The sequence below is a fragment of the Nycticebus coucang genome, chromosome 1 (genome assembly GCF_027406575.1).
Source record: "Nycticebus coucang isolate mNycCou1 chromosome 1, mNycCou1.pri, whole genome shotgun sequence".
In the NCBI taxonomy this organism is placed as follows: Eukaryota; Metazoa; Chordata; class Mammalia; order Primates; family Lorisidae; genus Nycticebus; species Nycticebus coucang.
Window position 1 is genome coordinate 188,319,279 of NC_069780.1, and position 14,951 is coordinate 188,334,229.

Genomic DNA, 14,951 nt, shown 5'->3' on the forward strand with positions numbered 1-14,951 from the left:
GCCTCTGTGCTTTGTGAGGCCACTTCATTACTTTCAGGGATTCTAATGAGTCGGATATTACCTTCTTGGAATTATCCCAGAGCTCTCTGAGAGAATGATTCATTTTTGCTCTCCATTTCTCTTCCTCTTTGAGAATTTGGGAGCGTTCAAAGGCTTTGTCTTCAAAGTCAGAAATCCTTTCTTCCGCTTGTTCCACTCTGTTACTGAGGGATTCTACTGTATTTTCAGATCTTTGAGGGCTGTAAATTCTTGCTTCAGTGCATCAAAATCTTTGGTGGTTTTGTCTTTAAATTTGTTAAATTCTTGAGACAACTTTTGAATTTCTCCCCGAATTTCTAAGTTCAACTTTCAAATTGCTCCTTGAATTTCTAATTCCAAATTTTCCTCCATTCTATTAATCTGGTTTGCAATCCAAATTCTGAATTCGATTTCTGACATCTCAGCCAGCTGTTTATGAATGGGATCTTCAGTTACATGTGCCATATCTTTCCTCTGGGGGGGTTGATGTATTCTGGTTATTCATGTTACCAGAGTTTTTCCACTAATTCTGCCCCATGATTGTTTTACAGTGTTTGATTTTTTTCCCCTGGAGCTTTGTCGTGGACCCGTACAGGGCTGTGGCCTGAGAAACTGGGGAGCTATTTGGTGTGTTGGGGCTAAGTGGTTCTGTGTTGTTTTCAGCTGGTCTTTGTTTGACCCTAGTGAAACAGTAACTCTGGCTTGAAGTTTCAGCTGTGGAGAAATACCAGCAATTAAGTCACCCCGCCACCACAGGCAACTATTGGAAAAGGAAAATCAAACCTTTCTACAACCACACACCCAGGGCACCACTTGAATAGTCCTCGGGTGATTGTCTCAGTTCAAAAGGTCCAAATCAATTGTCTCAGTCACCACCTGTCTCAGGTGGGAGAGGTTTTTTTTTTTTTTATTGTTGGAGATTCATTGAGGGTACAATAAGCCAGGTTACACTGATTGCAATTGTTAGGTAAAGTCCCTCTTGCAATCATGTCTTGCCCCCATAAAGTGTGACACACACCAAGGCCTCACCCCCCTCCCTCTGTCCCACTTTCTGCTCCCCCCCATAACCTTAATTGTCATTAATTTTCCTCATATCAAAATTGAGTACATAGGATTCATGCTTCTCCATTCTTGTGATGCTTTACTAAGAATAATGTCTTCCACTTCCATCCAGGTAAATACGAAGGATGTAAAGTCTCCATTTTTTTTAATGGCTGAATAGTATTCCATGGTATACATATACTACAGCTTGTTATACCACAGCTTGTTAATCCATTTCTGGGTTGGTGGGCATTTAGGCTGTTTCCACATTTTGGCAATTGTAAATTGAGCTGCACTAAAGAGTCTAGTACAAGTGTCCTTATGGTAAAAGGATTTTTTTCATTCTGGGTAGATGCCCAGTAATGGGATTACAGATCAAATCTAGGAGGTCTAGCTTGAGTGCTTTGAGGTTTCTCCATACTTCCTTCCAGAAAGGTTGTACTAGTTTGCAGTCCCACCAGCAGTGTAAAAGTGTTCCCTTCTCTCCACATCCACGCCAGCATCTGCAGTTTTGAGATTTTGTGATGTGGGCCATTCTCACTGGGCTTAGATGATATCTCAGGGTTGTTTTGATTTGCATTTCTTTAATATATAGAGATGATGAACACATTTTCATGTGTTTGTTAGGCATTTGTTTGTCATCTTTAGAGAAAGTTCTATTCATGTCTCTTGCCCATTGATATATGGGATTGTTGGCTTTTTTCATGTGGATTAATTTGAGTTCTCTATAGATCCTGGTTATCAAGCTTTGTCTGACTGAAAATATGCAAATATCCCTTCCCATTGTGTAGGTTGTCTCTTTGCTTTGGTTATTGTCTCCTTATCTGTACAGAAGCTTTTCAGTTTAATGAAGTCCCATTTGTTTATTTTTGTTGTTGTTGCAATTGCCATGGCAGTCGTCTTCATGAAGTCTTTCCCCAGGCCAATATCTTCCAGTGTTTTTCCTATGCTTTCTTGGAGGATTTTTATTGTTTCATGCCTTAAGTTTAAGTCCTTTATCCACCTTGAATCAATTTTTGTGAGAGGGGAAAGGTGTGGGTCCAGTTTCAGTCTTTTACTTGTAGACATCCAGTTCTCCCAACACCATTTATTGAATAGGGAGTCTTTCCCCCAAGGTATGTTCTTGTTTGGTTTATCGAAGATTAGGTAGTTGTAAGATGTTAGTTTCATTTCTTGGTTTTCAATTCGATTCCAAGTGTCTATGTCTGTGTTTTTGTGCCAGTACCATGCTGTCTTGACCACTATGGCTTTGTAGTACAGACTAAAATCTGGTATGCTGATGCCCCTAGCTTTATTTTTATTACTAAGAACTGCCTTAGCTATACGGGGTTTTTTCCGGTTCCATACAAAACGCAGAATCATTTTTTCCAAATCTTGAAAGTACGATGTTGGTATTTTGATAGGAATGGCATTGAATAGGTAGATTGCTTTGGGAAGTATAGACATTTTAACACTGTTGATTCTTCCCAACCATGAGCATGGTATGTTCTTCCGTTTGTTAATATCCTCTGCTATTTCCTTTCTGAGGATTTCATAGTTTTCTTTATAGAGGTCCTTCACCTCCTTCGTTAGGTGTATTCCTAGGTATTTCATTTTCTTTGAAACTATGGTGAAGGGAGTTGTGTCCTTAATTAGCTTCTCATCTTGACTGTTATTGGTGTATAGGAAGGCTACTGACTTGTGGACATTGATTTTATATCCTGAAACATTACTGTATTTTTTGATGACTTCTAGGAGTCTTGTGGTTGAGTCTTTGGGGTTCTCTAAGTATAAGATCATGTCATCAGCAAAGAGGGAGAGTTTGACCTCCTCTGCTGCCATTTGGATTCCCTTTATTTCCTTGTCTTGCCTAATTGTATTGGCTAGAACTTCCAGCACTATGTTGAATAGTAAAGGTGGCAGAGGACAACCTTGTCTGGTTCCAGTTATAAGAGGAAAAGCTTTCAGTTTTACTCCATTGAGTAAAATATTGGCTGTTGGTTTGTCATAGATAGCTTCAATCAGTTTTAGAAATGTGCCACCTATGCCTATACTCTTTAGTGTTCTAATTAGAAAAGGATGCTGGATTTTATCAAATGCTTTTTCTGCATCTATTGAGAGGATCATGTGAGCTTTATTTTTGCCTCTGTTAATATGGTGGATAACGTTTATGGACTTGCGTATGTTAAATCAGCCTTGCATCCCTGGGATGAAGCCTACTTGATCATGATGAATGACTTTTTTGATGATAAGCTCTAATCTATTGGCTAGGATTTTGTTGAGAATTTTTGCGTCTATATTCATGAGTGAGATTGGTCTGAAATTCTCTTTTGTTTGGGTCTTTTCCTGGTTTTGGTATCAGGTTGATGTTTGTTTCATAGAATGTGTTGGGGAAGATTCCTTCTTCCTCAATTTTTTGGAATAATTTCTGCAGTACAGGAATAAGCTCTTCCTTGAAGGTTTGATAGAATTCTGGAGTGAAGCCATCTGGACCAGGGCATTTTTTGGTTGGAAGATTTTTTATTGTTTCTTTGATCTCAGTGCTTGAAATTGGTCTGTTCAGGAGCTCTATTTTTTCCTGGCTAAGTGTAGGGAGACGGTGTGATTCCAAATATTTATCCATTTCCCTCACATTGTCAAATTTCTGGGCACAGAGTTTCTGGTAGTATTCAGAGATGATCTCTTGTATCTCTGTGGGATCAGTTGTTATTTCCCCTTTATCATTTCTCATTGAGGTTACTAGAGATTTTACTGTTCTATTCCTCATTAGTCTGGCCAATGGTTTATCTATTTTATTTATTTTTTCAAAAAACCAACTCCTTGTTTCATTAATTTTCTGAATGATTCTTTTGTTTTCAATTTCATTGATCTCTGATTTGATTTTGGATATTTCTTTTCTTCTACTGAGTTTAGGCTTAGATTGTTCTTCCTTTTCCAATTCCATAAGATCTCTTGTGAGATTGTTGATGTGCTCTCTTTCTTTTTTTCAAATGTAGGCATCTAAAGCGATGAGTTTTCCTCTCAAAACTGCTTTTGCAGTATCCCACAGATTTTGGTAGCTTGTGTCTTCATTGTTGTTATGCTCAAGGAAGTTAATGATTTCCTGTTGTATTTCTTCTTGCACCCATCTGTTATTCAACAGAAGATTGTTTAATTTCCATGCCTTTGGGTGGAGTCGAGTATTTTTGTTAGAGTTGAGTTCCATCTTTAGTGCCTTATGGTCTGTTAAGGTACAAGGTAAAATTTCAATTCTTTTGATTCTGTTGATATTTGTTTTGTGTCCCAGGATATGATCAATTTTGGAGAATGTTCCATGGGGTGATGAGAAGAATGTATATTCTTTATCATTGGGGTGGAGTGTTCTATATGTGTTTATCAAGCACAGTTGTTGTAGGGTCTCATTTAAATGTCTTATATCTTTGTTTAATTTCTGTTTAGAGGATCTGTCTAGCTCTGTAAGAGTAATGTTAAAGTCCCCTGTTATTATGGTATTATCAGACATCATATTGCTCAGACTGAGTAAGGTCTGTTTCAAGAATCTGGGAGCATTTAAATTAGGTGCATAAATATTTAGAATTGAAATGTCTTCTTGTTGTATTTTTCCCTTGACCAATATAAAGTGACCATCTTTGTCTTTTTTGACTTTAGTTGCTTTAAATCCACATGTATCTGAAAATAAGATTGCAACTCCTCTTTTCGTCTGAATTCCATTTGCCTGAAAAATTGTCTTCCAAGCCTTGACCTGGAGCTTTAATTTCTTTTGAAGCCAGGTGCGTTTCTTGCAGACAGGAAATGGATGGCTAGTGTTTTTTAATACAGTCAGCCAATCTGTGTATCTTCAGTGGTGAATTCATGACATTAATATTTATTGAGATAATTGAAAAGTGTGGTGGTATTCTATTCGTCTTATTTTGTGAGAGTCCATTGCTTAGTTTCATCTTTTGCATCAGTGTGGAGGTTAGGTTCTGTCCTTTAATTTCTGAGTTCTTACTTTGCTGCTGATCCATTTTGGTGGTCAGTGTGCAGAACAGGTTGAAGTATTTCCTGTAAAACTGGTCTTGTTGTGGCGAATTTCCTCAATGTTTGTATATCCGTAAATGATTTTATTTCTCTGTCAATTTTGAAGCTTAGCTTAGCAGGGTACAGAATTCTGGGCTGGAAATTGTTCTGTTTAAGTAGATTAAAGGTAGATGACCATTGTCTTCTTGCTTGGAAAGTTTCATTAGAGAAGTCTGAGGTCACTCTGATGGATTTGCCCCTGTAGGTCAATTGGAGCTTACTCCTGGCAGCTTGCAGAATCTTTTCTTTTTCTTGACTTTGGACAGGTTCATCACAATGTGTCTTGGAGAAGCTCGGTTAGAGTTGAGGCGACCTGGGGTCCGATATCCCTCTGAAAGCAGTGTGTCAGAATCTTTGGTGATGTTTGGGAAATTTTCTTTTATAATATTCTCTAGTATGGCTTCCATTCCTCTGGGGCATTCTTCTTTCCCTTCTGGAATTCCTATAACTCGTATGTTGGAACGCTTCATAAAGTCCCATAATTCTGACATTGAACGTTCTGCTTTCTCTCTCTTTTTTTCTGCCTCTTGTACTATCTGAGTTATCTCACGAACTTTGTCTTCTACCTCTGAAATTCTTTCTTCTGCATGGTCTAACCTGTTGCTGATACTTTCCATTGCATCTTTAAGTTCCCTAATTGACTGTTTCAGTTCCTTCAGCTCTGCTATATTCTTTTTATATTCTTCATATCGTTCATCTCTTATTTGATTCTGTTTTTGGATTTCCTTTTGGTTATTTCCACTTTATTGGCAGTTTCCTTCATTGTTTCCATCATTTCTTTCATTGTTTTCAACATATGTATTCTAAATTCCCTTTCTGTCATTCCTAACATTTCTGTATAGGTGGAATCTTCTGCAGTAGCTACCTCATGGTCCCTTTGCGTGGTTGTTTTGGACTGGTTCTTCATGTTGCCTGGAGTTTTCTGCTGATTCTTCCTCATGAGTGATTTCTTCTATCTGTTTCCTTGCCCTAATTTTCCTTTCACTTCCTCTTTCTCTTTAAGTTCTCGTGCCTGTAGACTAAGGGTTACAGGACCAGAAGGGTGAGAAGGTTGAGGAGCAAAAAATGGATGAAAGAAAGGAGGACCGAGTGATAAGAAAAAAAAAAAGAAATATAGAGAAAGGAGAGGGGGTCGGTAAAAGGAATATGGAGAAAACAGAGGCAGAGACAGAGGTAGAGAGAGCAATATAGTTGTACAGTAGGATACTTTGACAGAACCTTATTAAAACCCCACCTTCTGGGGGTGCCATTTGGGTGGTTCCCTTGAGGTCAGCAGCTCTTTGCTAACCTGATCAGACACAGTACCCCACCTCCACCAAGTAGAGAGGAAAGACAAAAATGCTGTAAATCAAACCAAAAGAAGGAAACAGAAAACTTTGCGGGAGAAAGTTGGGTGAAAAACCAAATAATAGCGGTAGAAACACTAGCAAAAATGAAGTTCTAGTTATTGAAAAAGGCAGTAATGGGAAATTATAGTTATACTAGAAAAATTGAGAAAGAAAAAGGATCTGTATGGAAATGGTTGAAATGGAAAAACAAAACAACATCAACAACATCAAAATAAACAAAAAAACAAACAAACAAAACAAACAACCAAACAAAAAAAACACAACCAAAAACAAAGCAGTATGTATATGTTATTGAATGTTGTCTGGGCAACACGTGGTCTTCTGGGCTATGAGATGTTAATCCCAGTTGTGATATGACTGGAGGCTGCTGATTTCTCAAACCCCAGCAAGTAGACACCCTAAATCTCTCTTCAGCCCACTTAAAAGGCACTTTGAACTTGTCAACTCGCTGAGCAGAAGCTTTCCCAGGAAAGTGCTTGTCGCTGGAATCACTGCTGAAGTGGCTATCCACTTACCCAGTGTGCCAATACCGGTCTCACTCTGCCCTGAGGGTTAGGGCTGCAAGGCGACTCAGACCCCACCCTTAGGCTACTTGGTCGCTGGGTTACCAGCTCCCACCCGATTCTAGCTCTGCGACCCTGAGGGCGGAGCTTGCCGGGGCAGATCGCTCACAATGGCTCCCTGTGACCCACAGTCAATCACTATTAGCTCCGTCTGGCTCAGCGGCTCAGACTGGGGCCCTATACAATGGTAAAGTTCTCCGCAGTCCCGCTCAGGCTCTCCCCAAGGCAGTTCAGCTGAGTGCCATGTCCAATGACACCAAAACAGTTCACAGGTAAGGCCTTTCTGGTTTGCAGTCTCGCTGCTATTGAACTTACAGTTGCGGGAGGGTTTAGACAGATTGAACACATGCAACCACTTGCCTTTTTTCCACTGTTTTAGTCCTCCTCTTGGGGTCCAGAAGTCTCTTACTGACTCCCTGTATCCTCACAGGGGTGATGATAGGCAGATCCTACCAGCCAGAGATGCCTGGAGTCCTATCTCCCCAGACTCACGGTGCTCAGATGCAAGGAAGCCTTTACTTGGCTGCCATCTTGCTCCGCTTCCTGGTGGGAGAGTTTAAAAGGTCTCTGGCAACTGAATCACAAGGGTCTGGTAACAACTCAGATATGGCTTGCTCCCGTACTCCATCGAGTCAGGAGGATCCACCCAGAAAATAGATTAGTCTGGGAAGGTTGATGCCTCCTTCCCCACCTTGCACCTCTGTCACACCCAGTCACTGAAAACCCCACAGGACTATTACCCAGTTGCCTCTAGTGAACAGATACTTCAGGTGTTTCACCTGCCTGTATTACAAGGAAATCTATTTCTGCTTAGCCAGGCCGCTGCACTCTGCCTCTATCTGGCAGGGGGAGATGAGGCCTGACAACCTTGGGTGCTTGATTGAGGCTTGGGGCTTCACTCAGTTCCATCCCCACCCCTGATTGATGTTACTGACAGAACAGAACAGAACAACCTTGCAGGAATTTGTTTCTGACCCTGGTGTATTCCCCTGTAGAAGAGAAGCTGTTTTGAGTTTCCAGAGTCTGTGCCTCAGGCCCTGTCTTTGCTCCTGCAGGTTTGTATTCAGTTAGCTGTGAGTTCTAGCCTCCTGTTTTTTCTGTCTATAGGCTGACAATCCCCTGAGGGCCGAGTGTATCTTAGGCTTAGTAAAGTGGTTCTCTGTGTCAACCCCGCCCTGGGAACTTCCTGGCTCTGTGCGTGTGTTTCTAGTCCCCACACTCCACCCAGGCCGGTACAGCTTTAGGCAAACCCTTTACTCTTGGGGCCTGTGTTTCCATCCCAGATCTGTTCCATGGTGGTTGCCACCTGAGAAGATATCTGGCCTCCTCTCTTTGCCCAGGGAGACAGGGGGTGTGGCTTCAGAATATCCAGGAGTGAGCCCTAACGTGAGTGAACCCAGGAGTTGCCAATAATGGCTGTTGCTCTGCACCTCAGGGCACTGCCGCTCTGGTGTGGTTACCTCTCAGCTGACTGTTCTCTCTTTACTCCTATGCCCCAGAATCAGCACTGACCAGGTGCAGTCTAGGCCCTGTCAATAGCCCTTGAGAAATCACCCAAGAATCTGGACTCCTGTGGCACAGGCCTCCAGACCTCAGAGTGGGAGTAGAGGGGAGTGCTGGGAGCTCAGAATTGCAGGTAGAGAATATATACAGTTCTATACAGTTTTATGCCTGGCAGGAGAATGCCATGGCACCCTAGTAGGGGAGGTAGGTCCAGTTTTTAGAGGGGCTATACCGTGGAGTGTAGTGGGAGGAGCTTTGAACTCTGCTTGTTTGTTTGTGGGGCCAAGCTGTTCTCATGGGGGAGGGGACTCCCATCTGCTTGGTGATGGATTTTGCACCTTTTGTTTGTATCCTTGGGTTGCAGCTTGCCTCAGTGGGGTTGATGTGCGTTCTTCAACCTTCTCTCTTGGTGCAGATCTATTCCACCAGTTTACTTGCTAAATTTCTGTTCTTTAACTCTCTTTCTGGATGGGAGTCTCTGTGGAAATCAGGCTTCAGTCAGCCATCTTGTCTCCGCCCTGGCATTTCTTTTTTCAAAGGTAGGACCTTCTTATAACTGATACTGCAATTAAGGATCCTGTTAACCCTGGACTGCAAGATGAAGGCATGAATCTCCTGCGATGGGATGTCTGCCAAACATCTGCCAGGGAAAATGAAGGCAGTAAATATGTCAGGGCTGCATGGTGTTTGCAGGAGCAGGGACGATATGAAGCGTGGCGCTGACATACGACAGGCCTGCCAAGGCTGGTTACAGGGCTGGCGTTTTGATCTGAGGAGCTCCGGCTTGGCTCCCTGTGGTGAATCTTCCCCTGTATCTGTCAAGAGGATTACTTTGTTCATTAATGTGTCACTAAAATTTAAAATGCTACCATTCTGTTTCTCGGATAATTGTTGCCTACAAGTATGAGGTATATCGTGAAAAGCAAATTTCTTAGCCAAACTAGATCCCTGTAGAATATTGCTGAGCTGCAGGCTTGACTTTTAACTACTTGTGTTCCTTGGGCAGCATTCATGGTGGCACGAAGATCTGAGGGGTGCTTGTCTCGTTAGGATTCCCTGTTTGTGGGTCTTTATGCTTTCTCTAATTTCTGAGCCTGAGTTTTTTTATTTCAAAAAAATTTTGAAATTATTATGTATATTTTTGTAGGACACGTGATGTTTTCATACAAGCATACAATACAAATTAATCTAATCAGAGTCATTGGGGTATCTACCACCTCCGGCATTTATGTTGGAAACATTTTAGTTATTTTATAGTACACCCTAACTTATTGTTGATTATAGTCACTTTGTTGTGCTATCAAATATTCTTCATTCTATCTATCTATCTATCTATCTATCTATCTATCTATCTATCTATCTATCTATCTTCTTTTTGTACCCATTAGCCATCCCCACTTTATTCCCCCCTGCCTCCCAGTTACTGGCAACCATCATTCTGCTGTCTGTCTCCATGAGCTCAACTGTTTTTTAATATTTGGCTCTCACATATGAGTGAGAACTTGTGAGATTTGGAGATCTGTCTTTCTGTGCTTGGCTCATTTCATTTAACATAATGTTCTCCAGTTCCATTCAATGTGCTGGGAAGGATTTCATTTTTTGTGGCCATATAATATTCCATTGTATATATGTACTGTTATTTCTTTGTTCATTCATCTGTTGATAGTCACTTAGGTGGATTCTCATTCTTGGATATTGTGATTAGTCCTGTAATAAACATGGGAGTGTAGATATCTTTTCAGCACACTGATCTCCCCACATTGGATATATAGCCAGCAAGGGGATTGTGGGGTCATATGACAATTCTGTTTTTAGTTTTTGAGGAGCCTCCATGCTGTTCTTTATAGTGGTTGAACTAATTTACTTTCCCCCCAATAGTATATGAGGCTTTTTCCATATCCTCGCCAGAATTTGTTATTGCCTGTCTTCCAATAAAAGCTGTTTTCACTTGGGAGAGATGATATCTCATTGTGGTTTAAATTTGCATTTCTCTGATGACTAAAGGTGCTGAGTATTTTCTCATATACCTTTTGGCCATTTGTATATCTTCTTTTGAGAAATGTATTTTTAGATCCTTTGCCCATTTTTATTTGGATTGTTTTATTTTTAATTTTCTCTATACATGTACATGAGTTTATTTGGTTTCCACTTTTTGCCTTCAAAAATTAAAGAGGCTTAAAATTTAATAACAATGTTTAATATAAGGACTAGAAACAAAAACCTTGTAAAGAACAAATGAAGATAAATACATTTGGAAAAGAAACCAGATGATTGCTGCAATGAAATATTGAGCAATAATAATAATAATGCAAAAAAAGTAACATTCACTTTGTCAGATAAAAGTATGTCTATCATAGAATGTTTTGACTCTGAGGTTCAGTAGGGAGTCATCAGTTAACTTCTTTTTTTCCCCCCAAGTCTCAAAAAATAGACAACAAATATTTATAAAGAAAAATAGAAGATAATTTCAAAAAACAGATCATGCCAAATCTTATAGACAATAGAAAAAGAAGAAATACTTCAAAATCATTCTACTTCATCTGGATATACCTGTTATTAAAATTGGAAAAAATATATTATTATAAAGGGAAATTACAAACATATTTCATTTATAAACGAGGATGCAATATCCTAAACAACATATTAACAAGTTGAATTAAAAATTATTGTTCAAGGGGGAGGAGCAAGATGGCAGCTGAGTAACAGCTTCCTTGCAACTGGGTACAGTGAGGCTGGAGAGAAGACTCCTGGCATCTCTGGCTGGTGGGATCTGCCCAGAAACATCCCTCTGGGGACACAGGGAGTCATCAAGAGACTTCTGGACCCCATGAGGACAAAAGCAGTGGAGAACTGGCAAATAGTTGCGTGTGTTTATTTAGTCTGATCCCACTAGCAGCTGTAAGTACAGCAGCACTGATATTGCAAACTGGAAAGGCCTTACCTGTGAGATGTTTTATGTTTTTTTTTGGATTTGGTACTCACTTGAACTACCTTGGGAGAACTTGGGCAAGATTGCAGAGGACTTTAAGCATTGTCTAGAGCTCCAGACTGAGTTGCTGAGCTGGATGGAGCTAATAGTGTTTGGCTGTGAGCCACACGGAGCCATTGTGGGAGAACTGCCTGGGCAAGCTCCACCCTTAGAGTTGCAGAGCAAGGATCAGGTGGGAGCAAGTAATCTAGTGACTGAGCAGCCTAAAGGCAGCGACTGAGATGTCTTACAGCCTTAGCCCTCAGGGGCATAGAGTGAGACTGGTTTTGGCACACTGGTTAAGTGGATAGCCACTTCAGGAGTAATTCCAGTGACAAGCACTTTCCTGGGAAAGCTTCTGCTTAGCCAAGGTTAGCAGTTTAAAGTGCCTTTTAAGTGGGCTGAGGAGACATTTAGGAATGGCATTGAATAGGTAGATTGCTTTGGGAAGTATAGACATTTTAACAATGTTGATTCTGCCCATCCATGAGCATGGTGTGTTCTTCCATTTGTTAAAATCCTCTGCTATTTCCTTTCTGAGGATTTCATAATTTTCTTTATAGAGGTCCTTCATCTCCTTAGTTAGGTAGCTTAGTGGGATATAGAATCCTGAGCTGGAAATTGTTCTGTTTAAGTAGATTAAAGGTCAATGACTATTGTCTTCTGGCTTGAAAAGTTTCCTCAGAGATGTCCGCAGTTACCCTGATGGATTTGCCCCTGTAGGTCAGTTGGTGCATACTCCTGGCCGCTTGCAAAATCTTTTCTTTTATTTTGACTTTAGATAGGTTCATCATAATGTGTCTTGGAGAAGCTCTATTTGAGTTGAGGTGACCAGGGAACTGATATCCCTCTGAAAGGAGTATGTCAGAATCTTTGGTGATATTTGGGAAATTTTCATGTATAATATTCTCTAGAATGGCTTCCATTCTTCTGGGGCATTCTTCTTCCCCTTCTGGGATACCTATATCTCATATATTTGAATGCTTCATAAAGTCCCATAATTCTGTCAGTGAACGTTCTGCTTTCTCTCTCTTCTTTTCTGCCTCTTTAACTATGTGGGTTATCTCAAGAGCTTTATTCTCTACCTCTGAGATGCTTTTTTTTGCATGATCTAATCTGTTGTTGATACTTTCTATTGCATCTTTAAGTTCCCTAATTGACTGCTTCAGTTTCTTTATTTCTGCTGTATACTTTTTATATTCTTCATATTGTTCACCTCTTATTTGGTTCTGTTTTGGATTTCCTTTTGGTTATTTTCCACTTTCTCAGCAATTTCCTTCACTGTTTTTTGGTTGTTTTCCACTTTCTCAGCAATTTCCTTCATTGTTTTCATCATCTGTATTTTAAATTCCCCTTCTGTCATTTCTAACATTTCTTTATAGGTGGAATCTTCTGCAGTAGCTACTTCACGGCCCCTTGAAGGGGTTGCTCTGGACTGCTATTTTATGCTGCCAAGATTTTTCTGCTGATTCTTTTTCATGAGTGTTTTCTGGTATCTGTTTCCTTGCCCAAATTTTCCTTTCACTTCCTATTGCTCTTTAAGTTACTGTGCCTCTGGCCTAAAGTTTTAATGAGTCATTTTGGTATGGGACCAAAAGGATGAGAAGATTGAAGAGCCAGAAGGGAAAAAAGATTTAAAAAAGAAAGAAAAAAGAGAAAGAAGAGGGGATGAGTAAAAGGAAACATTGACAAAAAGAAAGGAGGCACCGAAGGAAGAAGACAGGAGTAATATAGGTGTATAGTAGGGTACTTTAACCCAACCTTAAAAACCCCCCATCCTCTGGGAGTGCTGGGTTGGGTGGTTCCCTTGAGGCCAGCAGCTCTTTGCTAGCCCAATCAGACACAGTACCCCACCTCCACCAGGTACAGAGGAAAGACAAAAATACTACAAATCAAACCAAAACAAGCAAACTAAAACACTATGGGATAAAATTGGGGGGAAAAACAAATAAGAGGGGCAGAAACACTAAGTGTTAAAGAAGGCAAAAATGGCAGATTCTATGTAAACTAGAATAGTGAAGAAAAAAAGAGAAAAAAGAAGAAAAAAGGAAAAAAGAGAAAAACATAGAGGAAAAATGTTGAAAGTAAAAAACCCACAAAAACTAAAACCAAAAAAATAAAATAGTATATGTATCTTGCTGAATACTGTCCGGGCAACAGGTGATCTTCTGAGGTATGAGATGTTAATCACAATGTTGATACAGCTGTATGAGATGGAGACAGGAGGCCTCTGCTGATTTCTCAGACCTTGCAGGTTTAGGAGCCCAGATGTCTTCTCAGCCTTTTTTTCTTTCTTTTTTTACACTGATTGAATTTGTTAGGTAAAGTCCCTCTTACAATCATGTCTTGCCCCCCAAAAGCCCTTTTTTTCTCTTTTTTTCTTTTGCAGTTTTTGGCTGCAGGCTGGGTTTGAACCTGCCACCTCCGGTATATGGGGCCAGTGCCCTACCCCTTTGAGTGACAGGCACCAGTCCTCCTTAGCCCTCTTAAAAGACACTCCAAACTGTGAACCTTGGCTAAGCAGAAGCTTTCCAAGGAAAGCACTTCTTGCTGGGATCTCTCCTGGCATGGCTGCCTGTTTATCCAGTGTGGCAAAACCAGTCTCACTCTCTGCCCCTGAGGGCCAAGGGTATAATCTGCCAACCACTTAGATCTCTGTTCTTCCCCAGCATCTCAGTCCCTGCCTTTGGATAGCTCAGTCACTAGATTACTTGCCCAAGGTCTGCCGGCGGATCCTTGCACTGTGACCTGCAGGGGCAGCTCCCCCATGGAGGCTGTGCAGGCAGCCCACAGCAAATGATATTAGCTCCTTTTCAGCTCAGCAGCTCAGTCTGGGGCCCCACACAATGCCCAAAGTTGTCCACACACCCACCCAAGATCTCCCAAGACAGTTCAATTGAATGCCCAAGTCCAAAAAAACTAAAACAGCCCACAGGTAAGGCTTTTCCTACTTGCAGTCTTGCTGTTGCTATGGTTACAGCTGTGAGCAGCCTCTGCCCGAACAAACACACCTGCCACTTGCCAGTTTTCCACCACTTTTGTCCTCCTTGTGGGGTCCAGAAGTCTCTTGCTGACTCCTTGTGTCACCAAAGGGAAATTTCTGGGCAGATCCCACTAGCCAGAGACGCCTGGAGTCTTCTCTCCCCAATCTCACTGTGCAGGGTTGCACAGAAGCTGTTACTTGGCTGCCATCTTGCTTCAGAATCCTAATTGGATTATTTGATTTTTCTTCTATCAAGGTTTTGGAGCTCCTTATATGTGTATATTACTGTTGTTAATCCCCAGTCAGATGGGTAATTTGCAAATATTTTCTCCCATTCCAGGGGTTGCCTCTTCACTTTGTCAATTGTTTCCTTTGCTGTGCAGATTTTTAGCTTGATGTGATCCCATTTGTCCAATTTTACCTGTGCTTTCAGGTATTACTCAAGAGATCATTGCCCAGACCAAAGTTCTGGAGCATTTTCTCAATGT